This window comes from Pseudophryne corroboree, chromosome 1, assembly GCF_028390025.1.
Source record: "Pseudophryne corroboree isolate aPseCor3 chromosome 1, aPseCor3.hap2, whole genome shotgun sequence".
Taxonomy (NCBI): Eukaryota; Metazoa; Chordata; class Amphibia; order Anura; family Myobatrachidae; genus Pseudophryne; species Pseudophryne corroboree.
Genome location: NC_086444.1, coordinates 536568295 through 536596160, shown reverse-complemented (window position 1 = coordinate 536596160; position 27866 = coordinate 536568295). Strand labels below are relative to the sequence as shown.

At 41.5% G+C, this 27866-nt stretch overlaps 1 long non-coding RNA gene across 3 annotated transcripts; it reads right to left on the bottom strand.

Moving 5' to 3' along the window:
• Nucleotides 1-1341: 1341 nt before the first annotated feature.
• LOC134914895 (uncharacterized) lies at nucleotides 1342-26679 on the bottom strand. Of its 3 annotated transcripts, none has more exons than XR_010177386.1 (5): nucleotides 25936-26679; nucleotides 24193-24358; nucleotides 3459-3619; nucleotides 3239-3331; nucleotides 1342-2329 (listed from the first exon to the last, which is right to left on the bottom strand). It is a non-coding gene; the product is annotated as an uncharacterized LOC134914895 (long non-coding RNA). The 3 variants fall into 3 exon arrangements; XR_010177384.1 differs by having other exon boundaries at nucleotides 3243-3331; XR_010177385.1 differs by having other exon boundaries at nucleotides 3243-3331; nucleotides 26241-26679.
• Nucleotides 26680-27866: the final 1187 nt, after the last annotated feature.

Genomic DNA, 27866 nt, shown 5'->3' with positions numbered 1-27866 from the left:
CCCTAAATGTTGCAGTGCCAGGAGGGGAGAAGGGGGATTCCCACATTGCTACCTGGTTTGTTTTAATCACTTCCTGGAGACCTTTTCCCAGCTTTGTGCAAATACCATCTGGATAAGTACTTGTGAAGAAAAGGTTTGTTTTTTCATTATTTCTTTTTGTCAGCAGTTTTAATGTATATGTGGATGAAAAGTCCAACTCATCATGAAGAATTAAGGGTTTTAAATACTATATTTTGTATTAACCGGGTATTGAAACTTTAGTGTTTACCACTAGGACTGTCAAAATAGCTTATAGTGTACTGCTGTTTTCTCCTGGAGATGTGTCGCTTATGCTACTGTTTTTTATCCTGGCTATATAAAGTAGTGCATATGACACCCTTAGAGAGCTGAAAGCATCTTGTGATTCAACCAGGTCAGCAAGCCGTTTAAAATGTTGCTTTGCGTTTAAGTGCATTTTGCACTTATATTTACAGCTCAATGTGTTCACTTGGTGTAGCCGCATCTGTATTTTGAGTTGCAGTAATCTTAAGATATAGAGTAAGTCTTCATTTTTTGCAGTCAAAGGTTTACAAAAATGTTCTTGTTGTAAAATTGTTACTCTAAATCAAGCTCATTGTGTCTAAATTACACAAGCAAATGGGTAGAGAAACAAAACAAAGGTGAATAAGTAAATACAAATAAGAGAATTGTGTTTAGTAAGGAATTTATGCTGCTGTATATTGCTATTTCACTTTGCGTGGCATTATTCACTTTGTCAATCAATTAACATTTTTCTTTTTTTTCTTCCAAAATTGAGTCAAAATAGACAGAATTCAAAGATTAATTTTTTTTTACAAGGTCCAAAAAGTTCAATAAACAAAAACAAAACAACTTTAAATAAGCGAAAAACAAACAAAAGCACTGAACCACCAACAATGAGGAAGGGAAATGCAGTCTTTGCTTTCCATTGAATTCAGCAGCCACAGCAGGCAGCTGGCAACTCTTTGTAGGTGCTTGAGTAAAAATCTAAAAATCAAAAATACATTTTGAATAAAAATTGTAAACTAGTCATAGAAATAACTGTACACAAAATCTTTAGAAAAATTAAAATGTGAAAATAATTCACCAAATATTTCTCAAGGTTTTTCAATAGTATCACCCATAGTAGGATTAATAGTTGAGGTAGTATTTTTCTTACTTATGATAACATTTCATTTTCCTGACAACCTTCCATTTTATCAAGTTTATTTATTATTTTTTTTGCAAGTATGTATGTATTTCTTGGTACTTTTTTTGATCTTAATAATTAACTAATTTGATTTCTTTTTCAAATGAAATCATATGCCAAATGATGTATTACTGATTTACCACATATATTTTTGTAAAAAAAAATATTTGTATGTTTTTTGTTTTAATTTAAATACCACTTTTCCTGCTAGTATACATTCATAACAAATGCAAAAGCTATGTAAAAGTAAATACATTGTCTGATTGTGTATAGGGTTGCCTGATCTCAGATTAACATTGACATTGGCCTCAGAGGGGACTGCTCGTCTGCTACCCTGCCTTTATAAATAAACATGCCAGTGACAGCTGTCAAAAAGGAGATATAATAAAAATCATGATAAATTAGTGGTGTGGAAATCTAACCAAAATCAAATAATAAGACAATTGCATTTTGACTGCTGTAGTTAAGACATGAATAAAATAGCTCACTAAACATCCCTATTGTAATACTGAAGCTCAGAAAATAGTTTGATATTGAAAACTTTCCATGTAAAAAAATGCAATATTTCATGGTATGTGCTGTTAACATATTAAACTAGGCTGGAGCATAAGAAGGACTGAGAGCTCATCCTCATGGCTCGAGGCTTGAAAGCTGCTTTACTGGGCATAACGCCACCTCTTAGCCATCAAAGCTGTCCACCTGGCAGGGAATTTCAAGCCAGTTAGCTGACAGGCATACAATCCATTCAGGCAAGGGAATGGGAGATGTAAAAGAAAGAATATGAGTAACCTTTTGTCAAACAGCAAAACAGTTAGAAAAACTGTAATAATATTGTGTTGTACTATAAACATGGTTCTATATAAAAAGATGCTTATTACTTAATGTAACTGACCAAGCTGGCAGAGGTTAGAACCACAAGGGTGTTTACTTCTTCCACAAGTTCGTCTTCTTTAGTGGTGCAGAGAACTACTAGTCATGAAACCTGGCTCGCAAAAGTGGAGAAATATTCTTGATGCATCCCTTCTCCCCTCAATGTCTACACAGATCATAGAAACTTTGCACTTCACAAAAGTCCAGTAGCTTGTAATATTGTCATTTCATAATTAAGTATCACCTTCGACCCTGAAATATCAAAGCAGATTGACTCTTTTATTACATGTAAAACACTTGAATTAATAATCACATCTCTAGTTACTCAATAAGAGAACCCTACCTTGCTCTTATTTTCCATGAATTTTGGAGTTTACCCTTCAATCTACCCAAGATAGAACATCAAATGCAAATTATGTTAAATCTCAACAATCTAATCAAGGGCTTGTCCAACCACTTCCTTTACCTACAAAACCTTCAACGCACATATCAATAAACTTCAAAAGCAATATGCAGTAGATACTTCTCAGGGTAACAAACTCATTGGGATAACAGTAGACCATTGTTTAAATTCATTCCCTATAGTATAAGTTGCCTGAAAGTCTTTTCTAACACATTTTGTTATTATTTTATGACTTCCTAGATACCATCTCTGTCAGAGGAGAACATTTAGCTATCATTTCTGATGATCTTTCTGCTCCTGCAAAAGGAGTAGGAAAAACCAGGTTGCGCTTGACAATCGAAAAAATATGAAAATTTATTGTAATAAAAGTATTTACAACAATTCTCCCGGGAGTATAATAAAAACAATTCAATATGACATAATAATCTGCTCAAATAGAATACCCCTGAGCTTTGGTAATTAATGAATTAGAAGGTGCTTTCTATGCAAAGAGTGCCTAATGCTGTTTGATGCGGACTACCAATGATTAGAAAGGAATCGGTACCATTAATAGTGAACTAAAAAGTGAACTGCAGGTCTGTATACAGAAAAATAAAAATGAACTCACTTAATCCGTGGAAACAAAGTCCCAAAAAAAGGTCTTACATCTATAGCTGCACGTGACAGTTCCAATGATCTTTAAATGATGTGGAATCTTGAATAAGTAAATAAACAGTGTCCGAGTGATATAGAATGAGACTGTGCAAATACACAATTACCCACTGTGATGATGACAGCAGAGAGAGCCCGGAGTGATGTCTTCTCGGTCAGCCGCTATGCCCCTGCATGGGGACGGGAGAGCAGGGTCCGCACTAAGCCGCCGGGCCAAGATGAAAAAAAAGAAAAGAAAAGTTGTTAATGTTAGTATGAAAGAGCAGTAAAAAAAACTTTGTTATTATGTTATGTGCATGTTTTTATAGAAAACAGATGTGCACCAACCTCCGTGTTTTGGTTCTGGATCCTTATTAACTTCATGTTTTGGTTTTAGGTCTTCCACTATTACTTGGTTGCTGCTCCTGCTCTTCTATCAACTGATTGTGATCCACATTGACTCCCAGTGCTTAAATTTATGATTGCAGTGCAGCACGGCATGTATTGAGCTTTATTGAAAACACAAGATGTATAAAAAAGACAAACTTTTTGTTAACTTTTTTCACAAATGACAACTCAAACTGTGGAGTCATAGTCCTGTTTGAAATGCCTCCAAATCACTGCTGTAGGGACTTAGAATGAATCTAAAACCCATGAGATATGATGCTGGGATGGTGACATGGGGACAATTTGGAATCTGAGACTGATGGGAAAACCTGAGCCATGGCCTGACTGCCTGGAAGTGTGGGTGAGCTCAGTTTTCTGAAACCTGAGACCGCTCATCTCTAGTTATGACTGATAATAATGATTACTGTATTACATCTTTAAACAACCTATTAAAACTTTTTTTCAAAATTATTGAAAAGCATTCCACACCAGTTACAGAACTGTATAATACTATTATAATCAGTGGCAGTCACTGGGAGTCAGGCTTTATAAGTACTTAATGAATACAGGTACATGAAAAAACACACGGGGTGGATTCTGAGTCTGATGCTATGTCAATGTCGGATGTAGTTGAACTATGTTTCTCTTTTATGCATCTGTGTAAGTCACACTGTGCATGCATCCAGAGTATCTATACTCCCAACCATCAAAAATTTAACTGGACAGTCCCAGTTTTTGCCCACTGTCCCGCTGTCGCACCCATGGGCCGCAGAGTCCCATGGGTGGAAGAGAAGGTTGAGGGACCACTCTGTAAGGGATGCTCTGCAAGTCTGTATAGCAAAGTGGCAGTGAAGAAGAGCCAGGTTTTCAAAAGTTGGGACGGATATTATACATATCCTTGGTCTCAGAAATGTAAAAAAAAAATAGTCAATCCTGGCTGGTGGCAGGGAGGTGGCTATGTGGTAGGTATAGAGATGTTCTGTTTTATGGGTATGCCATGAGCAGCATGGGCTGGTGCAAGTTTCAATGGCGTGACCAATGGTTACATCTAAAGATGCCCAAAGGGGGCTTCTCAGTCCATGCACATTCAAACACTGTCAGAGCAGTGTCCAACTCAAAATTAGGCCCCCAATGCCACGGTGCATATCATATTAGCAGATTACTGAATAGCAATAAATGATAAACATTAATCCAGAAGCCTTAATGGACATGTTCTTTGTGCAGTACAGTTATGGTGTGCCATCAAATGGCTAGCTGCTAATTCAGCACTATCTTGGTGTGAGATAGCTGATTCACAAATTTATGCTTTACTTGGAATATACACATGCAGTCTATAACACTGAAGGTCTGAGCAATTATGTAGCACAACAGGTCCCTGCATCCCATTAAGTCTTCACAATCCCTATCAGGCCACAAAATCTCACAGTCACTGCATTTACTCTTCACATCCCACTCCTATACATTTCAACCAACCAATTTAATTAGCACACAATCCATCTCATTCTACACAATCATCCTATACCCTCCACATCATCCCAACATTTCAACAGTCTAACTTTGCTTTGCCCTCAATATTCATCACATTCAACTACTTTCAACATCTTGCCATTCTTTCACCAGAACCATCTCAGTTAGGGGTCTAAGGCTTGGAGAGAGGTAAAGTGGACGGAAATAAAGTACCAACCAACCAGCTCATGACATTTTTCAAATCTCATCCTAACCCTCTGTTCCACGTTCTCTATGTACGCCATCTGTGTCACCCATGTCTGTGTACCCCTCCCCTTTAGATTGTAAGCTCTCATGAGCAGGGCCCTCTTCCCTCATGTGCTTATCCTTTGTCTTACTTTAATAATCTTTAACTGTACCACATCAGCAGTCTTCTGCCACCTGATACTTATTCCAGTGTCATCTGCTGATGTAACTATGTTTATTTACCCTGTACTTGTCCTATACTGTCATCAACTGTAAGTTGCTGTTTTCCTGTTTGATTATTTATGTACTCTGTAATTGGGCGCTGCGGAACCCTTGTGGCACCATATAAATAAAGGATAATAATAATAATGATAATATAGGGTGTATAATCACCAGGGGGTAAATTTACTAAGGTGGGAGTTTTATAGAACTGGTGATGTTGCCCATAGCAACCAATCAGATTCTACTTAACATTTGTCTAGCTGCTTCTAAAAGATAATAGATACAATCTGATTGGTTGCTATGGGCAACATCACCAGTTCTAAAAATCTCCCACCTTAGTAAATTTACCCCCAGGTGTATATCACACATCGCTCAGTACAGATTAGAGGATGTATAATCAGTAATCACCAGGTGTATAACACACGTCACACAGCACAGTATATAGGGTGTATGATCCCCAGGTGTATCTCCCACATCGCTCAGTACAGATTACAGGATGTATAATCAGTAATCACCAGGTGTATAACACACGTCGCACAGTACAGTATACATACTGGTCACAACAATGCAGCAGATATTGAGCACTGATCAAGATACTAGAAGTAACACATAGCTGCAAGATACAGCAATGGCCTACTGTACTGTACTATATATGTATACTGCTGGTCACCAAAATGCTGCACTGTCCTACTATATACTGCTCACAAAAATGCAGCACAAATATGGAATGGATACTTGCAGTGACACAGAGCTGCAAGATACAGCAATGGCCTACTGTACAACTATATACTGTTGGTCACCAAAATGCTGCACTGTAATACTATATATACTGCTCACAAAAATGCAGCACAGATATGGAATGGATACTTGCAGTGACACAGAGCTGCAAGATACACCAATGGCCTACTGTACAACTATATACTGTTGGTCACCAAAATGCTGCACTGTAATACTATATATACTGCTCACAAAAATGCAACACAGATATGGAATGGATACTTGCAGTGACACAGAGCTGCAAGATACAACAATGGCCTACTGTACAACTATATACTGTTGGTCACCAAAATGCTGCACTGTAATACTATATATACTGCTCACAAAAATGCAGCACAGATATGGAATGGATACTTGCAGTGACACAGAGCTGCAAGATACAGCAATGGCCTACTGTACTGTACTACTATTATACTGGTGGTCCCCAGTCTCCACAATAAAGCACACTGAGCACAGATATTTGCAGCACACTGAGCACACATATGGAGCGTTTTCAGGCAGAGAACGTAGATATTTTCAGCACACTGAGCACAGATATTTGCAGCACACTGAGCACAGATATTTGCAGCACACTGAACCCAGATTACGGAGCTTTTCAGGGAGAGAACGCAGCCACGTCCTCTCCGTTCAATCTCCAATGCATGAGTGAAAATGGCGGCGACGCGCGGCTCTTTATATAGAATACGAATCTCGCGAGAATCCGACAGCGGGATGATGACGTTCGGGCGAGTTCGGGTTAACCGAGCAAGGCTGGAAGATCCGAGGCTGCCTCGGAACCGTGTAAAATAGGTGAAGTTCAGGGGGGTTCGGATCTCGACGAACCAAACCCGCTCATCTCTAGAAAGAGCTTACACTTCCTATTGTGAAGAATCACAAGAACAAGAGTCTGTATACTGTATATGATAGTTCATCCTATGGCAATCAGAGTAATTTGAATGTATAACCATGGCTTTTAAAAAGTCCAGTGAGACAGTGGAGATCTCCGTCTTCTATCCGGATAAGGATGGGGCACATGGGGGAGTGAACAGCAAAAGTAAACCGATAAGTGTAAGAAGAAAGAAACATGGAAAATACAAGATAGTGGTGAAGAAACACAGTGGAGACATTACTGAAAGTTAAAGGGACACGAGGTACAAGGGAAATTGTAAGTACACAAACAGAGATACAGTAGAAGAGAGATAGAAGAACATAAGAGACAGTAACCACTTAACTGGCTAATATATTTTCCAAAAAATGCTCAGAAATAGTTGGGGCATTTTTATAATTAAATTTGGTTAATAACAAATATTTAAAATTTATCCCACATTATTTTGTATAAAAAATACACTTTTAAAAATATCGATTTTCCAGAACATCAATAACCTATATATTGGTCGACTAATGATCAGGACATCGCAACCATTGCGACTTCACATTTTTTACAGAGGAAAATCTGCAGGGTGAACACAGAGAAAGAAGGAAGGTGGGGCTGCATCTTTTACATTTCCCCAGCAGCTGCTATTATATGTAGCGGTCGGGTGGGGGTGTTGCCGGGCTGCCCGTTTAGCGTGATCGGCAGCACTGCAGGCAATGGGAAAAATTGCCTTCCAGCAGCTGCACAGAGGGCATTTCTGACTGGTTGCATCAGATGTGACCATCCCAGCCTGGTATAATACATTTGGATGTGACCACACCCGGCAAGTGATTAAGGTAAGTGGAGGGTCATAATGGAGAGGTAATTAGGCACAGGAAAGGTGAGTGCCATTGGCCAGATATCCCGGCATCATTTTCATGTCTTATATAATATAAAAATGCTTATCAGTGGCAAACGCAGGATTTCTAGAGGGGAGATTCCAAATGTAATCCACAATCTCCCACTCTGCAGAACATGGAATAAAGTATTAACATTTAACACTATAGATGGTCTATAGGATAGACTGTATCAAACATATTTAAATATTATAAATAAGATAAATGGTCAGGAAAAGGTTAAAATATTATAATAAATACACACCTAATAGAACCAATACTGCACTTTCTAAGCACACCATCTCCCACCTCATGGTAAGGCTCCTGTCTCTTCTTCCTGATAGATACTCTCTGGTACAGTGCACTGATTGAGGACTCACACACAGAAAACTTGGTAGAAGAAGCTGGAGTGCGGGGGTTTCTGGGCAACTGGAAACCTCCTCTGCACCTGCCTATGCTTATAGCTGTCACACCCTATGTCACCCTCTCTTATCCTCCCTGTGACTCACTGAAGCTAATGGGTCCATTTCTGAGTCAGATACAGAAGCAGCCACAGTTGTCTCTTTGGCTGTAGTCATGTTTGTGTTTTTATGCTAATGCCATTTCAAAGCCCTTCCCTAGTGTACAATGTATGCCTGTTTGTGAAAGGGCTGAGGCACCCAAGTCAGCATCCGCAGATGCTGAAATACAACTAGTACATATTTAGACTAGAGATGAGTGGGCTCGGCTCTCAGAGAACCGAACTGTACCGAACTTCACCATTCGAGTCTGGGTCCGAGCCCAGCTTGGCTTTTCCCGTCTGACTCGGAAACCCGAACAAGGCAAAACGTCATCATCCCGCTGTCGGATTCTCGCGGGATTTGGATTCCATATAAGAAGCCGCGCGTCACGGCCATTTTCACTCCAGTCTCGGAGAGTGTAGTGAGAGGACGTGTCTCCGTCCTCAGTGTCAGTGTGGGGGCGGGAAAGTGGGGTGGTGAGTTTTGTGCTGTGTTGTGCTGCTCAGTCCAGTCCAGTGTAGTCTATGAGAACCGAGTAAAACCGAGTAAAACCGAATCCGCTCATCACTGTAGTCAGTGTATTGTGCTGCATCAGTACAGCCAGTCACAGTGTTGGTGTCCTCTGCTGCTATATGTCCCCAGTGCTGCTGGCTGCTGTATAAGTCCCTTGCATTTTTGCTGTGTTGTCTTGCATCAGACCAGGGGTAGTGTCTTGTGCAGCATCAGTCCAGTGACCAGTCACAGTGGTGGTGTCCTCTGCTGGCATATATCAAGTGTAGCTGAATAAGTCCCTTTCAGTGGTGCTGTGTTGTCCTGCATTAGACCAGGGGAAGTGTCTTGTGCAGCATCAGTCCAGTGACCAGTCACAGTGGTGGTGTCCTCTACTGCCATATATCAAATGTTACTGCCGTATAATTCCCGTGATTTTGGCGTATAATTCCCGTGATATTGCCGTATAATTCCTGTGATACTGGCGTATAATTCCTGTGACATTGACGTATATTTTTCTGAATACTGGCGTATAATTACTGTGACATTGCCGTATAATTCTCGGAAGACTGGTGTAAAATTCCTATGATATTGCCGTACAATTCCTGTGATATTGCCGTATAATTCTCGGAATACTGGCGTATAAATCCTGTGATACTGTCATATAATTCCCGTGATACTGGCGTATAATTCCTGTGACATTGTCGTATAATTCTCGGAAAACTGGCGTATAATTCCTATGATATTGCCGTATAATTCCTGTGATATTGCCATATAATTCTCGGAATACTGGCGTATAATTCCTGTGACATTACCGTATAATTCTCGCAATACTGCCGTATAATTCCAGTTATCCTGCCGTATAATTCCATATAAATCCATATAATTCTGTATAAATCCAGTCCAGTGGTGCTGCCATATAAATTCAGTGGTGCTGTCCTGTGCTGTACATTATTTACTCCAAATAAAGGGGTTATTAATATTTAATCCAAATAATTTTTACAGGCTTTGCCCTGTGAGGTGTAGGGGTACACTCTGTTGTGCCGCATATTGTGTTATATAACTCCAGAAAAATTATGGAGAATAAACATTTGGAGGATAAAATAGGGAAAGATCAGAACCACTTCCTCCTAGTGCTGAAGCTGCTACCACTAGCCATGACATAGACAATGAAATGCCATCAACGTCGTCTGCCAAGGCCGATGCCCATTGTGATAGTAGAGGGCATGTAAAACCCAAAAAGCCAAAGTTCAGTAAAAAGACCCAAAAAATAAATTTAAATGGTCTGAGGAGAAACGTAAACTTGCCAATATGCCATTTAAGACACGGAGTGGCAAGGAACGGCTGAGGCCCTGGCCTATGTTCATGACTAGTGGTTCAGCTTCACAAGGCGATGGAAGCCCTCATAACTGAGGCCTTGACACTTATGTTGGTGTTAGAGGTTCGTCTGGTATCCGCCATTAGTGCAGTGGAATTTAGACAATTGATGGAGGTATTGTGTCCCCGTTACCAAATCCCATCTAGATTCCACTTCACTAGGCAGGCGATAGCAAGATTTTGCCATTTAATTCCAGTGATTTGGACGTATAATTCCAGTGATTTTGCCAATTAATTCCAGTGATTTGGACATATAATTCCAGTGATTTGGACGTATAATTCCAGTTGGAATTGTTTGTGTCGCTTGGCTTAGTCATGCAGCTACCTCATTGCTCCTCTTCGACATCTTTGCATGAGGTGCTGTTTGGGGCGTAGTTTTTGAAAAGTGCCACCCTGTGTGACACTGCTGTATGAGTCCAGGGGTACTGGTGTATTAGTCCTGGGGTACTGCCGTATTAGTCCAGCAATTGCAGAATTTTTTTAAAAGTGACTGGAGCGTGCTGGAGATGCTGTCAGTGGACTGAACAATTGCAGCCCACTCTCGACATTCAGCCACTGCGTGACACTACCAGATGGGCCAGGTGGTTGTGTCACTTGGCTTACTCATACAACTACCTCATTGCAATTCTTTTTCTACTCTGCATGATGTGCTGTTTGGGGCCTTTTTTTAATATCTGCCCTCCTGTCTGCCACTGCAGTGCCACGCCTAGATGGGCCAATTGTTTGTGTCACTTGGCTTAGTCATACAACTACCTCATTGCAATTCTTTTTCTTCTTTGCATGATGTGCTGTTTGGGGCCTTTTTTTATATCTGCCCTCCTGTCTGCCACTGCAGTGCCACGCCTAGATGGGCCAATTGTTTGTAGCTTGCCTTAGTCATACAACTTCCTCATTGCAATTATTTTTCTTCTCTGCGTGATGTGCTATTTGGAGCCTTTTTTTTATATCTGCCCTCCTGTCTGCCACTGAAGTGCAACGCCTAGATGGGCCAATTGTTTGTATTGCTTAGCTTAGTCATACAACTACCTCATTGCAATTCTTTTTCTTCTTTGCATGATGTGCTGTTTGGGGCCTTTTTTATATCTGCCCTCCTGTTTGACACTGCAGTGCCACGCCTAGATGGGCCAGGTGTTTGTGCTGTCCACTTCTGTCGCTTAGCTTTTAGTCATTCAGCAACCTCGGTGCAATCTTTTGGCCTAAAAACAATATTGTGAGGTGTGAGGTGTTCAGAATAGACTGGAAATGAGTGGAAATGATTGTTATTGGGGTTAATAATACCATAGGAGCAAAATTACCCCCAAATTCTGTGATTTTAGCTGTTTTTATGTTTTTTTCAAAAATCATTCAGATCCAAAACCAAAACACGAAAGGGTGGTTTTGGCAAAACCAAGCCAAAACCAAAACGCAAGAGTGGAATTATAACCAAAACCAAAACACAGAACATGAAAAGTGCCAGCCGCACATCTCTAATTTAGACACACCATCAGTCGCATCATCAAAACTTGCACCAGTCCTGTTACAGTTACGGATCCCCCATCTGAGCATGGCCTAATTGTGAGCTGTTCGGCATTTTGCATTCAACTGCTTTCAGCGACATGCCTGCGACACTCCCATAGGATGCAACATCTCCATGCATCTTTTCAGCCACACCCGTTATGTCCCAGTCAGCATCAAGGGATGCTTTGTCTCATATTTCAGTCTGGATTTATTACTGGATACCAGACCCCGACCTAGTTAGTTGAAATGTGTCACAACTGATGGCTGGGGTTGACCTGAAACAGCCTCAGTTGTAGGGGCTGGTGTGAATATAAATCTGGGTGGTAGAATAGGACTCTTAGACATACAGATGACTTGTACCACCAGTGCCCGAAGGTGTGACCACGACAACAAGGATAAAATAAATGTTTGTTTATTGAACACAGTTCTGATGGTACATCGGCAGTTGCAGAGATATGATATGAGAAATGATTAAAAACAGTACACAGTTCCACAAGAAACAGCAAAAGTTAGTATTCCCTTAGGTGTGGTATCCACACAAGGCTAATTTGGGAGATTAGGAGATGGAGAGTCCTTTTACCATCACCTAGGTGCTGTATGATAGATGAAAGCTGGAACTGGTCAGCAGATGTTGTACAGAGGCTGAACGTGCTGTAGAGTGAGTAGTACACGTAGACTGCCGGTTTTGCCGGATGGAACCAGTAACAAGAACTGTGGATGAATTGCAGATGAACCAGTGTTAGCAGAGAAGTTGAATGACACTGGTGACTCTAGAGACAGATGAATTTGAAGAACAGATGATTTGAGCACTGAAGATATTAGGGAAACCGATGGCGGAGCACCGATGACATCAGGAAGCTTAAACACCGCTTGGAGCCAAATGCTGGAAGCCGGTGTTTTAGAGCACTGCCAATAGCAGAAGGCAATGAGGATACTATGGAGTCAGGCAGGCACCGCAGGGTGGTGATTGGTGTGGGTCTCTGAAACACTGAAGACACAGGAGCTGGAATACCTGGAACACAGTTAGTAATCACAGAGAGCAGAGACAGGATACACAGGTAATGACAACCAAAGCACTGACAACTTCCTGGTTCAGAATCAGTCCTTTTATACCCTCAGCAGTGCAGGGATTGGATCAGCAATCAGGCAGAGCTCAGCGATGCTGTAGATTGGTGGAAATAGTGTCATGTGATCAGAACCAACATGGCTGCGCCCATACTGGTCTTTGGAGGGAAACCTGGTTTGTAATCCCATATGGAGATTTGGCAGTAATGGCGGCCGCAGGGAACAGTGGGCGATAAGCTGCACAGCAAACCCACAGAGCCGGCGGTAGAGGCCACAGTGGGCGAAGGGCACCGCACAGACCTGTTAGTGCTTTGAATAGTGGCAAAGGCCGCAGCTGACAGGGGACACCACACATATCCATCCAAGCGCTGAGAGCGCAGCAATGGCAGTGGAGGCCGCGGCTGACAGGAGACGCTATGCAGAGCCATCCAAGTGCTGAGAGTGCAGTAATGACAGCGGAGGCCGCAATGGGCTAGAAATGCCATTCCACTTATAAGAGTTCATTGTGATATCGTCTGCGGACTGGCAGAGAGGAGATATGATGTAAGGATGTTTAGCAGCATGATTGAGACCCGGCCCTGGAACGCTGAGCCAGCCTCAGGAGACACCTGAAAGGTAAATAATGGTGTCCTGTAACCTGGATCGTGACAGCACCCCCCCCCCTTTAGGAGTGGCCCCAGGACACTTCTTTGGCTTCTGAGGGAACTTGAAATGGAAATTCCGAACCAATGCAGGAGCATGGACATCTGAAGCATTGGTCCAGGAGCATTCCTCAGGGCCATAGCCCTTCCAATCGATCAGGTATTGAAGTTGACCATAACGGAAGCGTGAATCCAGAATCTTGCAAACTTCTTATATCTAAAAGATGCCTTGAGTAGAGCCCCTCGGACATTCTTCCAGTTATTTGAAAACTGACGAAGAGTGATATCAGCTGCTGGCAGCGAAGTTGCTGGAAGCGGTTGAAATTCTGGAACTTTAGGGTGAAATCCATAGTTGGTGAAGAATGGCGTAGAAGAGGATGATGAGTGGTATTGGTTGTTATGGCAGAACTCGGACAAGGGAAGAAGTTTAACCCAGTCATCTTGGAAGGAGGATACATAAATTCGGAGGAAGGCCTCCAAGTCCTGATTCACCCTTTCAGTTTGGCCATTAGTCTGGGGGTGATATTCATAAGGGAAAGAGGAGGAAATAGGGTGGTGGGATAATATACTTCTGCACAAGTTTTATTATGAGTTTATCCCCAATTATTCATGTCATTATTAATTCAAATCTAGAAACTGGGGGTGCTGCCTAAGACAATAATACTGAAAGGCAAAGGAAAATGAAAGAACAAGATTGTCTTTTGTGTTGGCGCACTTGAAAGAAGAGATATATGTATATATTACAATGTAATGATTATTTGGTTAAAACTTAACTTTTATTCTTTATTTATTAAAATATCCTGTTTCATGAAATATAAACATGCATATGTAAATTTAAATCATTAAATTTGATTACAATATCATATAGGCTCACTGTGTTGTTATTCCATTATATTGTATTGCTGATTATTATAACTCAATGAATGATTGGTAAATTAAAGTTTATCGTTAAGATTTTAATTCAGGGGATCATTTGTTCTGTGTCTATTAAATATTGTTATTATATTATCATTGCACACAGAAATGTACCTGCTGGAATATGCTGATATCCTTTTGTGTAAAGGAAAAGAAGAAACATGTTTCCATACACCACATCTATTATGCAAACATATGATATGTCTATTGTCTGCTGACAAGGTTTTTAGATTCCTGTGGATAATTTGATTGGGAGTTCCCTGCAGGGATATATTTCTCACAAATATTCCACACTACTGTCACACACCTCGTCTAATACACAGACTAGCTCCTGCTAAGGGTCATATGTAGTACCCTAATTGTATAGACCTATAATATATCTAATGTCTGCTGACAAGGTTGTCTGGCTTCTGTGAAAGATATATACCTTTTGTGAGTCCCCTTCAGGGTTATATCTTCTCACAAATATTCCACAGTCCAGTCTCAAGTCTTGTCTATTACACAGACTGGTTCCTACTAGAAATAATGTGCAATATTTTAGTGATCAATAACCTTTTAAATCAGGCCACTGTTAATCACACATAAAAGATTCATATCATATTCCTTTATATAGGAACTATCATATAGGTTCCAGAAGCAAAGTTTGCTGACAGTGGGTTGGAGATATATACAGTTTCTTTATCATAAATTCCCTATCTGATTCCGCACATCTTATATATTCGTGTGTGCGTATATTTATTTTTCCAGACTTTAATTGGATCTCTTATTGTAACTCAAATAAGCATATGTAAATGTGATACAAAAATGTACTGGTCAGTGAGAATAGGAACACATGAATACCTGGGAGAATAACTCAGCATAGTTTAACTATGTATCTAAGTATTGGTCACAAGGGCCTGTGTTTTAAATTGATTCTCTGTTGATACATTAAGTAGGATTCCTGCATTTGTTACACAGCAGTTATAACTAAAGTATCACTTTTGTTCTGTGTTATACTGGGCAGCTGGTACGGAGTAATAGGAATAATGTCAGTGGTTAATTGTTGGTCATAGGAATCTCAGTTCCACAATGATTCTCTGTTAATATATTGGAGCCGGATTCCTGAAACAACTGTACTACAATTATAAAGGAAAATACCACTTATGTTCGGTTTTTCAATGAACACACGGTACACAGTGACAAGGGTGATTCTAATAAATTTAAATAGAGACACCCATAAATTATAGGCTGTTTCAAGTTCAATTAGGTAGATATTAAGTGTGTCTCTTATATTCCATATCACACTGCTGACGTCATAACATTCGCTGCTTCTATTACACTGCTCTTAAGGATACAGATATCACTATCTGCTGTATTTGAGTGAGCAGCTGATGCACAGTGATTAAAATAATACTATTGAGTTGGAATAGAGACACACTAAAATCACATGTTGTTTCAAATTCAATTAGGTGATTATTATATGTGCCTCTTATGCTCCATATATTACAATGCTGACATCCTACTTTCTGCTGCTCATATAATACATATGGTTCCTATTGGTATAGGTTTTTCCAATATATCTCCTATTAGTCTAATATAAGTTGTTCCAGTATGTCTCCTACTAGTCACATGAGTTACAATCCCCTTTCCCCAATCATTGTCAAGTGAGTTATATTATTTCATATATTAGCATTTCATTGAACAGTGAGCCTGAGAAATGCCGGAGTGCACGTTTCACAAACAGGCTTCGTCAGGGCAAACCAGATTGCCGCAATCAGTAAGGATTTAAGAATCCACATAGCCAATGAGAGTGAGTGTACAGGTCATCTGTTTACTCTAACCAACGGTACTCTGTCTTGGGCTGTCGCTCAGGATGCCGGGATATGTAGTTTTATTTCTCTCCGGTCACGTGTTTTTTATCCAATGACGCGACTCCTCCATTCTCTGGCTGGTTACCAAGTTACCGTCGCTGATCATATGGTGCCTATGCACTCTCGGGAAATGTAGTTTTTACTTGTATTACTCTTTCTCACTCAACGTTATTCTTGTATTTATGTTCATATATTTCTATTAAGAGATGCTAGCTCTTAACTATTAACGTCATGTGAGTCCTGAAGGTTATGGTGGTAATGTGTATCTCGTCATTCATATTTATAAATACATATCGTAATCTATAATATGTAATAATATACATTAGTTCTATTTTAGTATGTAACTTGTGAGTTGATGTGATTAATGTGTCGAGAGTGAAATCATTCTAAAAGTGGATAAATAAATAATAAGGAATGATTAAAAAGATTGAAAAAAACAGTGAGGACAGTGAGTATATTGAGTGCATCATAATGACTTTATAATGACAATATACTCACTGTCCTCACTGTTTTTTTCAATCTTCTTAATCATTCTTTATTATTTATTTATCCACTTTTAGAATGATTTCACTCTCGACACATTAATCACATCAACTCACAAGTTACATACTGAAATAGTACTAATGTATAGTATTACATATTATAGATTACGATATGTATTTATAATTATGAATGACGAGATACACATTACCACCATAACCTTCAGGACTCACATGACGTTAATAGTTAAGAGCTAGCATCTCTTAATAGAAATATATAAACATAAATACAAGAATAACGTTGAGTGAGAAAGAGTAATAAGTAAAAACTACATTTCCCGAGAGCGCATAGGCACCATGTGATCAGCGACGGTAACTTGGTAACCAGCCAGAGAATGGAGGAGTCGCGTCATTGGATAAAAAACACGTGACCGGAGAGAAATAAAACTACATATCCTGGCACCCTGAGCAACAGCCCAAGACGGAGTACCGTTGGTTAGAGTAAACAGATGACCTGTACACTCACTCTTATTGGCTATGTGGATTCTTAAATCCTTACTGATTGCAGCAATCTGGTTCGCCCTGACGAAGCCTGTTTGTGAAACGTGCACGCCGGCGTTTCTCAGGCTCACTGTTCAATGAAATGCTAATATATGAAATAATATAACTCACTTGACAATGATTGGGGAAAGGGGATTGTAACTCATGTGACTAGTATGAGACATACTGGAACAACCTATATTAGACTAATAAGAGATATATTGGAAAAACCTATACCAATAGGAACCATATGTATTATATGAGCAGCAGAAAGTAGGATGTCAGCATTGTAATATATGGAGCATAAGAGGCACATTTTATAATCACCTAATTGAATTTGAAACAACATGTGATTTTAGTGTGTCTCTATTCCAACTCAATAGTATTATTTTCATCACTGCGCATCAGCTGCTAACTCAAATACAGCAGATAGCGATATCTGTATCCTTAAGAGCAGTGTAATAGAAGCAGCAGATGTTATGACGTCAGCAGTGTGATATGGAATATAAGAGACACACTTAATATCTACCTAATTGAACTTGAAACAGCCTATAATTTATGGGTGTCTCTATTTAAATTTATTAGAATCACCCTTGTCACTGTGTACCGTGTGTTCATTGAAAAACCGAACATAAGTGGTATTTTCCTTTATAATTGTAGTACAGTTGTTTCAGGAATCCGGCTTCAATATATTAACAGAGGATCATTGTGTAACTGAGATCCCTATGACCAACAATTAACCACTGACATTATTCCTATTACTCCGTACCAGCTGCCCGGTATAACACAGAACACAAGTGATACTTTAGTTATAACTGCTGTGTAACAAATACAGGAATCTTACTTAATGTATCAACAGAGAATCAATTTAAAACACAGGCCCTTGTGACAAATACTTATGCTGCATTCAGATCGCAAATGCCGGATCCTACCCGGTAAGAGAAACGTGTACTTACCGGGTGGGATCCGGCATTTGCGCTCCGTTGCTGGCTTTCCGACCCGGCAATATACCGGGTCGGTTGCCATAGCAGCGGAGGGCGCAGAAGCAGCAGGGGCGGGGGTGGAGGCAGCGCTGGGAGATGAGCTCATCTCCTGCGCCGCCTCTCCCTATGCTGTGAATGGGAGCCGTGTCGCATCGGAACGGCTCCCATTCACACTGCGCCTGACCCGGTAATCAACCCGGTAATTACCCTTCTTTTTTACTGGGTTGAATTACCGGGTCAGGCGACCCGCTAATTCACCAAAGGAGCTTTCACATCGCATACTGACCCGTTTTGCATATTGCCGTGTCGATACCGGGTTTTTAGTGCGATGTGAAAGGGGTATAAGATACATAGTTAAACTATGCTGAGTTATTCTCCCAGGTATTCATGTGTTCCTATTCTCACTGACCAGTACATTTTTGTATCACATTTACATATGCTTATTTGAGTTACAATAAGAGATCCAATTAAAGTCTGGAAAAATAAATATACGCACACACGAATATATAAGATGTCCGGAATCAGATACGGAATTTATGATAAAGAAACTGTATATATCTCCAACCCACTGTCAGCAAACTTTCCTTCTGGAACCTATATGATAGTTCCTATATAAAGGAATATGATATGAATCTTTTATGTGTGATTAACAGTGGCCTGAATTAAAAGGTTATTGATCACTAAAATATTGCACATTATTTCTAGTAGGAACCAGTCTGTGTAATAGACAAGACTTGAGACTGGACTGTGGAATATTTGTGAGAAGATATACCCCTGAAGGGGACTCACAAAAGGTATATATCTTTCACAGTAGCCAGACAACCTTGTCAGCAGACAATAGATATATTATAGGTCTATACAATTAGGGTACTACATATGACCCTTAGCAGGAGCTAGTCTGTGTATTAGACGAGGTGTGTGATGGTACTGTGGAATATTTGTGAGAAAATATATCCCTGCAGGGAACTCCCAATCAAATTATCCACAGGAATCTAAAAACCTTGTCAGCAGACAATAGACATATCATATGTTTGCATAATAGACGTGGTGTATGGAAACATGTTTCTTCTTTTCCTTTACACAAAAGGATATCAGCATATTCCAGCAGGTACATTTCTGTGTGCAATGATAATATAATAACAATATTTAATAGACACAGAACAAATGATCCCCTGAATTAAAATCTTAACGATAAACTTTAATTTACCAATCATTCATTGAGTTATAATAATCAGCAATACAATATAATGGAATAACAACACAGTGAGCCTATATGATATTGTAATCAAATGTAATGATTTAAATTTACATATGCATGTTTATATTTCATGAAACAGGATATTTTAATAAATAAAGAATAAAAGTTAAGTTTTAACCAAATAATCATTACATTGTAATATATACATATATCTCTTCTTTCAAGTGCACCAACACAAAAGACAATCTTGTTCTTTCATTTTCCTTTGCCGTCTGGGGGTGATACGCTGTGGAGAATTTTAATTTGACTTGGAGGGCCAAACATAAGCTTCGCCAAAACTTGGCTACGAATTGTACTCCTCTGTCAGAAATTATCTCCTTGGGGAGGCCATGCAGTCTGAAGATCTCCAGAATAAACACTTGAGCCAACTTGGAAGCTGACGGAAGACCGGTAAGAGGAATGAAATGAGCCATCTTGGTGAACCGGTCTACTACCACCCAGATGGTATTAAACTTGTTACATGTAGGAAGGTCCGTAATAAAGTCCATTGACAAATGGGTCCACGGACGATGAGGAACAGATAATGGAACCAGTTGCCCAGCGGGTGACTGGCGAGGCTCTTTATGTTGAGCACATTTTGGGCAGGAAGCAATAAACTCAGTAACGTCCTTCTTCAGGGTTGGCCACCAGTAGGACCTAGAGATGAATTCAAGGGTTTTCTGGATGCCCGCATGTCCGGTAAAACGGGAAGCGTGTGCCCAATGCATGAGCTTCTTCCTTAGAGCCTGCTTTACAAAACTTTTCCTTGATGGGGGCATAGAGTCCATCCTTACCATGGAGAATTCCACTGGATTGATGATAGGATGCTTGTCCGTTGACTCAGACTAATTTTCTTGCTCCCAGGAGCGGGAAAGGGCATCAGCCTTGCGATTCTGTGAACTCAGACAGAGCTGGAGTTTAAAGTCGAACCTAGAAAAAAATAGTGCCCATCTGGCCTGACGGGAGTTGAGACATTGTGCACCTTTCAAATACAGAAGATTTTTGTGGTCTGTAAGAATCGTGATGGTATGGGAAGATCCTTCTAGCAAATACCTCCACTCTTCCAGAGCGAGCTTGATAGCCAACAATTCCTGATCACCAATGGCGTAATTGCGCTCAGCAGGGGAAAACTTCCAGGAGAAGAAGCCGCAAGGATGCAGATGACCATCTTTGGCTCTTTGATACAGGACCGCGCCCACTCCAATGGAAGAGACATCCACCTCAAGGGTGAAAGGCGAGTTGGTATCTGGCTGTTTCAACAGCGGAGCTGAGATGAACCTTTGCTTTAATAGATGGAAGGCTTAAACAGCTTCTTTAGACCACTTGGAAGGGTTAGCACCATTTTTGGTAAAGGCAGTGATAGGCGCCACAATGGTGGAAAAGTCTCGAATAAACTTCCTGTAATAATTGGCAAATCCCAAAAATCTCTAGACACTCTTGAGGGTTGTAGGTATTGGCCAATCTTGAATAGCACTAGTGGAATCTTTGTGCAGTGGAAGTGGAACATCGATAGATTTGTAAGACAAAGTATGAACTGGAAGTTCTTTGGAATGACAGGTCTTGGAGCAGGAGGGCCCCCATGCCAGGATACAGTTCGTCCTCCAATCAATCTGGGGGTTATGCAAATGAAGCCATGGAAGGCCTAATACCACGGGATGAGTGGCCTTTGGAATCACCAGGAAGGAAATTAATTCTGAATGAAGAGCTCCTACCTTCAGACGGACAGGTAGAGTCTTAGAGGAAATGACTGCATCAGAAATCCTACTGCCATCCACGGCAGTCAAGGATATGGAAGACGAAAGTCTTTCGGTGGGTAGGGATCACCTCTTGACGTATTCCTCAGTCATAAAGTTCCCAGCCACTCCTGAGTTTAACAAAGCAATAATGTTCCTAGTGCGCTGGGCCACTTGGAGCGAGACTGGGAGGTTCCAATCACTTGAAGATGAGGAGAGATTCGCTACCTCAAGCCGGTCTTCTCCTGGACGAGCTAGGACTTGAAGTTGTCCCGGACGCTTGGGACAAGCATTTATGACGTGAGATGGTGCAGCACAATATAGACAAAGGCGCTCAGAAAGACGTCTTCTACGCTCTGCCGGAGATAGACAAGAGTGACCTATCTGCATGGGTTCGTCCTTGGGCGGAGATGGTTGACGAGGAGGAGGAGGAGCAGTAGAAGACTTAGTAAAAGTGGATCTTCCTCGCTCAACTGCCCTTTCACGGAACCGCAGATCCACTTTAATACAAAGAGAGATGAGCTTGTTTAACGTTGGAGGTAAGTCTCTGGTAGCGAGCTCGTCCTTGATACGTTCAGATAGGCCACCCCAGAAGGCTGCATATAAAGCATCATCGTTCCATGACAGTTTGATGCCAGAATCTGGAACTGTATTAGATACTGTCCAACAGTTCGTGACCCCTGGTGTAGTCAGAGAATCTCGGAAGAGGCTGAAGTTACACGACCTGGCTCATCAAAGATGCACCTGAATGTTGCCACAAAGTCTGTATAAGAGGACAACATAGTATCCGACCTCTCCCATAAGGGTGATGCCCAATCAAGGGCGGAGCCACTGAGGAGGGAGATAATGTAGGCAACCTTGGTGCGGTCAGTTGGGAAACTGCCAGACTGTAACTCGAAATGAATTTCACACTGGTTGAGGAATCCCCTGCAGGCTTTTGGAGACCCGTCAAATTTCGCTGGAGTCTGTAAATGGAGACATGGAGCAGAAATGGGTATGGTGGGTGGGGTTACCACTGTAGGTACTGCAGTCAGCACACTGGACCCCCCTGATCCACGGAGGGTGGTTTGTATATAATCCAGCCTAGAGGAGAGGTCCTGGAGACACTGAATCACATGGCATAGTGCAGCCTCCAGCTGTTCAAGGCGGGCTGCATGTTCTTGCCTCAGCCCGGTCGCTTGATCTTGGTCTCCGGCCGGATTCATTTGGTCATAGCTTACTGTCACAACTGAGGGCTGGGGTTGACCTGAAACAGCCTCAGTTGTAGGGGCTGGTGTGAATATAAATCTGGACAGTAGAATAGGACTCTTAGACATACAGACTTGTACCACCAGTGCCCGAAGGTGTGACCACGACAACAAGGATAAAATGAATGTTTGTTTATTGAACACAGTTCTGATGGTACATCAGCAGTTGCAGAGATATATGAGAAATGATTAAAAACAGTACACAGTTCCACAAGAGACAGCAAAAGTTAGTATTCCCTTAGGTGTGGTATCCGCACAAGGCTAGCTTGGGAGATTAGGAGATGGAGAGTCCTTTTACCATCACCTAGGTGCTGTATGGTAGATGAAAGCTGGAACTGGTCAGCAGATGTTGTACAGAGGCTGAACGTGCTGCAGAGTGAGTAGTACACGTAGACTGCCGGTTTTGCAGGATGGAACCGGTAACGAACTGTTGATGAAGTGCAGATGAACCAGTGTTAGCAGAGAAGTTTAATGACACTGGTGACGCTAGAGATTGATGAATTTGAAGAACAGATGATTTGAGCACTGAAGACATTAGGGAAACGATGGCGGAGCACTGATGACATCAGGAAGCTTAAACACCACTGGGAGCCAAATGCTGGAAGCCGGTGTTTTAGAGCACTGCCAAAAGCAGAAGGCAATGAGGATACTATGGAGTCAGGCAGGCACCGCAGGGTGGTGATTGGTGCGGGTCTCTGAAGAACTGAAGACACAGGAGCTGGAATACCTGGAACACAGATAGTAATCACAGAGAGCAGAGACAGGATACACTGGTAATGACAACCAAAGCACTGACAACTTCCTGGTTCAGAATCAGTCCTTTTATACCCTCAGCAGTGCAGGGATTGGATCAGCAATCAGGCAGAGCTCAGCGATGCTGTAGATTGGTGGAAATAGCGTCATGTGATCAGAACCAACATGGCTGCGCCCATACTGGTCTTTGGAGGGAAACCTGGTTTGTAATCCCATATGGAGATTTGGCAGCAATGGCGGAAGCGGCCGCAGGGAACAGTGGATGATAAGCTGCACAGCAAACACACAGAGCCGGTGGTAGAGGCCACAGCGGGCGAAAGGCACCGCACAGACCTATTAGTGCTTTGAATAGCGGCAAAGGCCGCAGCTGACAGGGGACGCCACACAGATCCATCCAAGCGCTGAGAGCGCAGCAATGGCAGCGGAGGTCGCGGCTGACAGGAGACGCTATGCAGAGCCATCCAAGTGCTGAGAGTGCAGTAATGGCGGCAGAGGCCGTGATGGGCTAGAAACGCCATTCCACTTATAAGAGTTCCTTGTGACAGTGTCTGCGGACTGGCAGAGAGGAGATATGAAGTAAGGATGTTTAGCAGCATGATTGAGACCCGGCCCTGGAACGCTGAGCCAGCCTCAGGAGACACCTGAAAGGTAAATAATGGTGTCCTGTAACAAGGATCGTGACAAAATGTTAGTGAAAATTATTGAAAGAGCAAATCTCCCCATTGCTCTGATAATTGGCATGTGCCTGTAGTTTATATAGAGTCGTGCATGTACAATATATATAAACAAGATATATAGTTGATAATGCAGAAGCAAAGTGAGAATCCCTAAGGAGAAGGTGCACAATAACATAGAAGATGCCCTGTATATATAAAGCCATGCTCTAGTTAGTACTATATATACATTATCCAGATGAAAAATGAACCATCTTTATCACAAAATGCATTAAATAAATATTTTTTCATTGTACCTTTTAAAAGTGTTTCTAGCAATTTCAATTTAATCTCTTTCCCAAAACCTTCATAGTAGCAGTCTACAGGTAGTTATGAAGGGAAGGAAGGCGAAGTATCCTGTTATCTCTGTACCTCAGCAGTCAGTCAGACATTCATCAGGTGATTGATTTGAGTGATGTCTGCCTGTGAAGAAGAAGCAGTTACTGTCTGGTATCATGGATCTGGCAGGCACCCCTGTCAGACTGAAATCATCAGGGATGCAGAGACAGATTTAGACGGGGGCATAAGCCGGACCACCTCTGTCTCCACCTCCATTTTGCAGACGTTTCCCAGCTAAATATCTCCCTCTACATGTGTGCCGCTGCCCCGCATTCCCAACCTTTGCTCCCCTCACAAGCTATGCTTCTTCTCCGTCCTTACCCCTAAGCTGTGCCTCTGACCCCCCACCCATGTGACCTTTTGTCCAATCCTCATCTTTGCCTTTGATGCCTCCTGCCCATGTGCCTCAGCTTCCTTTACCAGTTTGCTTCTAGCTACTTTCCCAGCTGTGCCACTGTCCTATTTCCCATTTGTCCTTCTGCACCTTCCCCGTATGTGCCTCTGCCCTGCATCCCCAGGACTGGCTGTTTAATGGGGGTAATTCCAAGTTGATCGCAGCAGGATTTTTGTTAGCAATTGGGAAAAACCATTTGCACTGCAGGGGAGGCAGATATAACGTGCAGAGAGAGTTAGATTTGGGTGGGGTGTGTTCAATCTGCAATCTAATTTGCAGTGTAAAAATAAAGCAGCCAGTATTTACCCTGCACAGAAATAAAATAACCCACCCAAATCTAACTGTCTCTGCACATGTTATATCTGCCTCCCTGCAGTGCACATGGTTTTGCCCAATTGCTATCACAAATCCTGCTGCGATCAACTTGGAATTACCCCCAATATACAGCCACAATGTGACACTTGGGGTAAGTATCACGTGAAAAGTTAAAATTTACAGGTTTTCTCTACTGTAAAGCTTAGAAGTAGTTATCACAATTTATAATAACACTTTGTGCATGCAATACACATTACCACAAAACATTACAGAATGTATTATCCATCACCAACAATCTTAACGAACTAAAAACAGCAACAAAAGTAATAACATACATATTGCATTACTAGTGAGGACCCATGTACTTGTTTATGTCCATTAAATAGTTCATGTTGCAGAACTCAGTCATAATAGCTATAGCTCCTTATTCAGTGATCACAGTTTTGAAAGTTCACAGTCTTCTATAACATGTGTAGCTCTTGCAGGACTAGACTGACTGAAATACAAAGAGCAAGGCCAGTCAGACAGTCTTCCTACCCTGTAACTACCTGCGTATAACTTCTGTGACAAAAGTATCTGTCCTTAGCTGACAGTTTCCCTGTATAGCTGTGTGACAGTGACGTCTATAAATTGCGAGTCGAGAGAGAGGAAGTACTGTATCGCTATGTTCCCTGCAATGCTGATGCTCCTTTAACTGCAGATTAACAACTGTAGTCAATTAATGATGTCCTTGGATAAAACTAGCTGCTGATTGGATTTGCATTTATAAAGTACTTATGCAGCTTTATATTCCAAAACTATACTTGCCTGTAGCATTTGAGCTAAGATACAATGTAAGCAGCTGAACTGTCTTTTATCCCTGAGGAAGCTTGTGATGTGTGGCTAGTGCAGCAGTGTTACCGACCTGTGTTACTAGGGTTAGGTTGGCCTCAATTAACCATCATATGCTGACCTCTGTCTGCAGCTGCAGCAACACACTGTCTCTGCTCCTCCCACCATCAGCTACTCCAAAGAAGGGTTACCTCCAGGGCTGTCCTTCAAAAGGGAGGATAGGCTGCGTGGCCTAGTTTCCAGCTACACAGTCAGTAGAGCCCATCACTGTTTTTCTCTGTCAGATACCTGTCAGCCAACAACAGTGGAAGCAGTGGGATCCCCACAGGAGGCTGATATTACTGATTGGCTGCTACAATGAAGATCTCCGGTCACCAGGAATAGAATCTGCCTTTTCATAAGCTGTACAGCACTCCTGTCACATACCAGCAGCTGCCTCTGCTCCAAGTTGCTGCTCTGTGTCCATCTAAAGGTGGGTACTCACTAATAGATATATCAGCAGTTCAATTGATCTGCAGATATATCTATGGACGGATCGGGCAGTGTGTTCAGCATACACACTGCCCAATCCGTCGGGGACTGACGTCATGAACTGAGCGGGCGTGTACACACACCCGCCCAGTTCAGCTGTCAATCACCGCCAGCCGCCGCAGCATGTGTACGGGTGGTCGGCCGACCGCCCCGTACACACACAGCGACGCGCCAATATATCGGTAGATATATTGGCCGTCGGCTGTGCTGCATGGCCGACGTGATACGTCTGTGAACGACGGAGTTCACAGACGTATCGGCCGTATACACTAGCCGACGGTCCCGCGATATATCGGCCGTTCAAGAGAACGGCCGATATATCGACCAGTGTGTACGGACCTTAAGATGGCTGCTGCCCAACTGCCAACTGTCTCTGAAGACGGCTGCAACTGCCACAGCACAAGCTGTCTCTCTCTCTCTGGGATCAATACGCCATTTGCTTATTGGTCAGTGTCCCCATGCCAGACACAGCACTCAATGCAAAGGTAGCACTATCCCTGCTGTAAGTTTAATAGTGTCCAGTCAGGGATGCATTCAGCAGGGGAAGGGGCACAAAAGTCACACTACAGCTCGTGGCAGCTATGATTGGGTGCCACATAACACAAGACCATCAATACACATAAATAAGGTGGCAGATAATCACAATTTCTTCTAATAAATCATTCAGGCTTTTCCTCCCATCAAAGGGTTACTCCTGGTGATAACAGTGGTATTGCCAGTAGAAACCCCTGCCAGTTTAGACTTTCCTTGTATGGGAAGTCATTTAACAAAATTTGTGGTAACACTTTTACCATCACAATCACAAAGTGCTTTCCAATCAGTTCTTTATTCCCATCCAATATTTATGCCCATTGAGCCATTGCGGCAAGCACCTTCTCCCAGGCATCTTATTCACAGGTTTTTGTTATTCTTTATTGCAAGAACATTTTGTATTTTATAAGACATTACCTCAAAAAAGTAAAGTCCAAATTCTATAATTAGTTCAGTCTTCATAGATTATTCCATTAGAACTTGCCAATTCTATGAATTCATAATGTAGCAATAAAGTGCAAATGACGTGTTGAGAAACAACTAGCCAAGGAAACTTCTCACAATACATTTCCACTATCCCAAAAATTGTGCAAGCACTGTTTTAGAGGAATGGTTCTTTCAGTCAAAAATCAGATACAATTGAATATAAATACAAATACTGTTAATACATAACTATTCAGTATAATTACAGTATATAAAAAAAATACAATATGGGTGCTATATCATTTCAAGATTATATATAAACAACTGTTAAATTATAATTCTTTACGAAATGCAGATAGTTATTTCAAGGCATAATCACAATTTAAAAACACATTTTCCCTACTCACAATCTGCTTGGTGGATGTATTTTGTGCAATTGGAGGATGTGTAGTATTATCCAACTAACATTAACATGATAAAGAGATATTGTAATCTAATAGCAAAACAATACTGTGATATGTTATTGCGCACTCACTGTAACACTGGTATTCAGTACACTCCAACAGA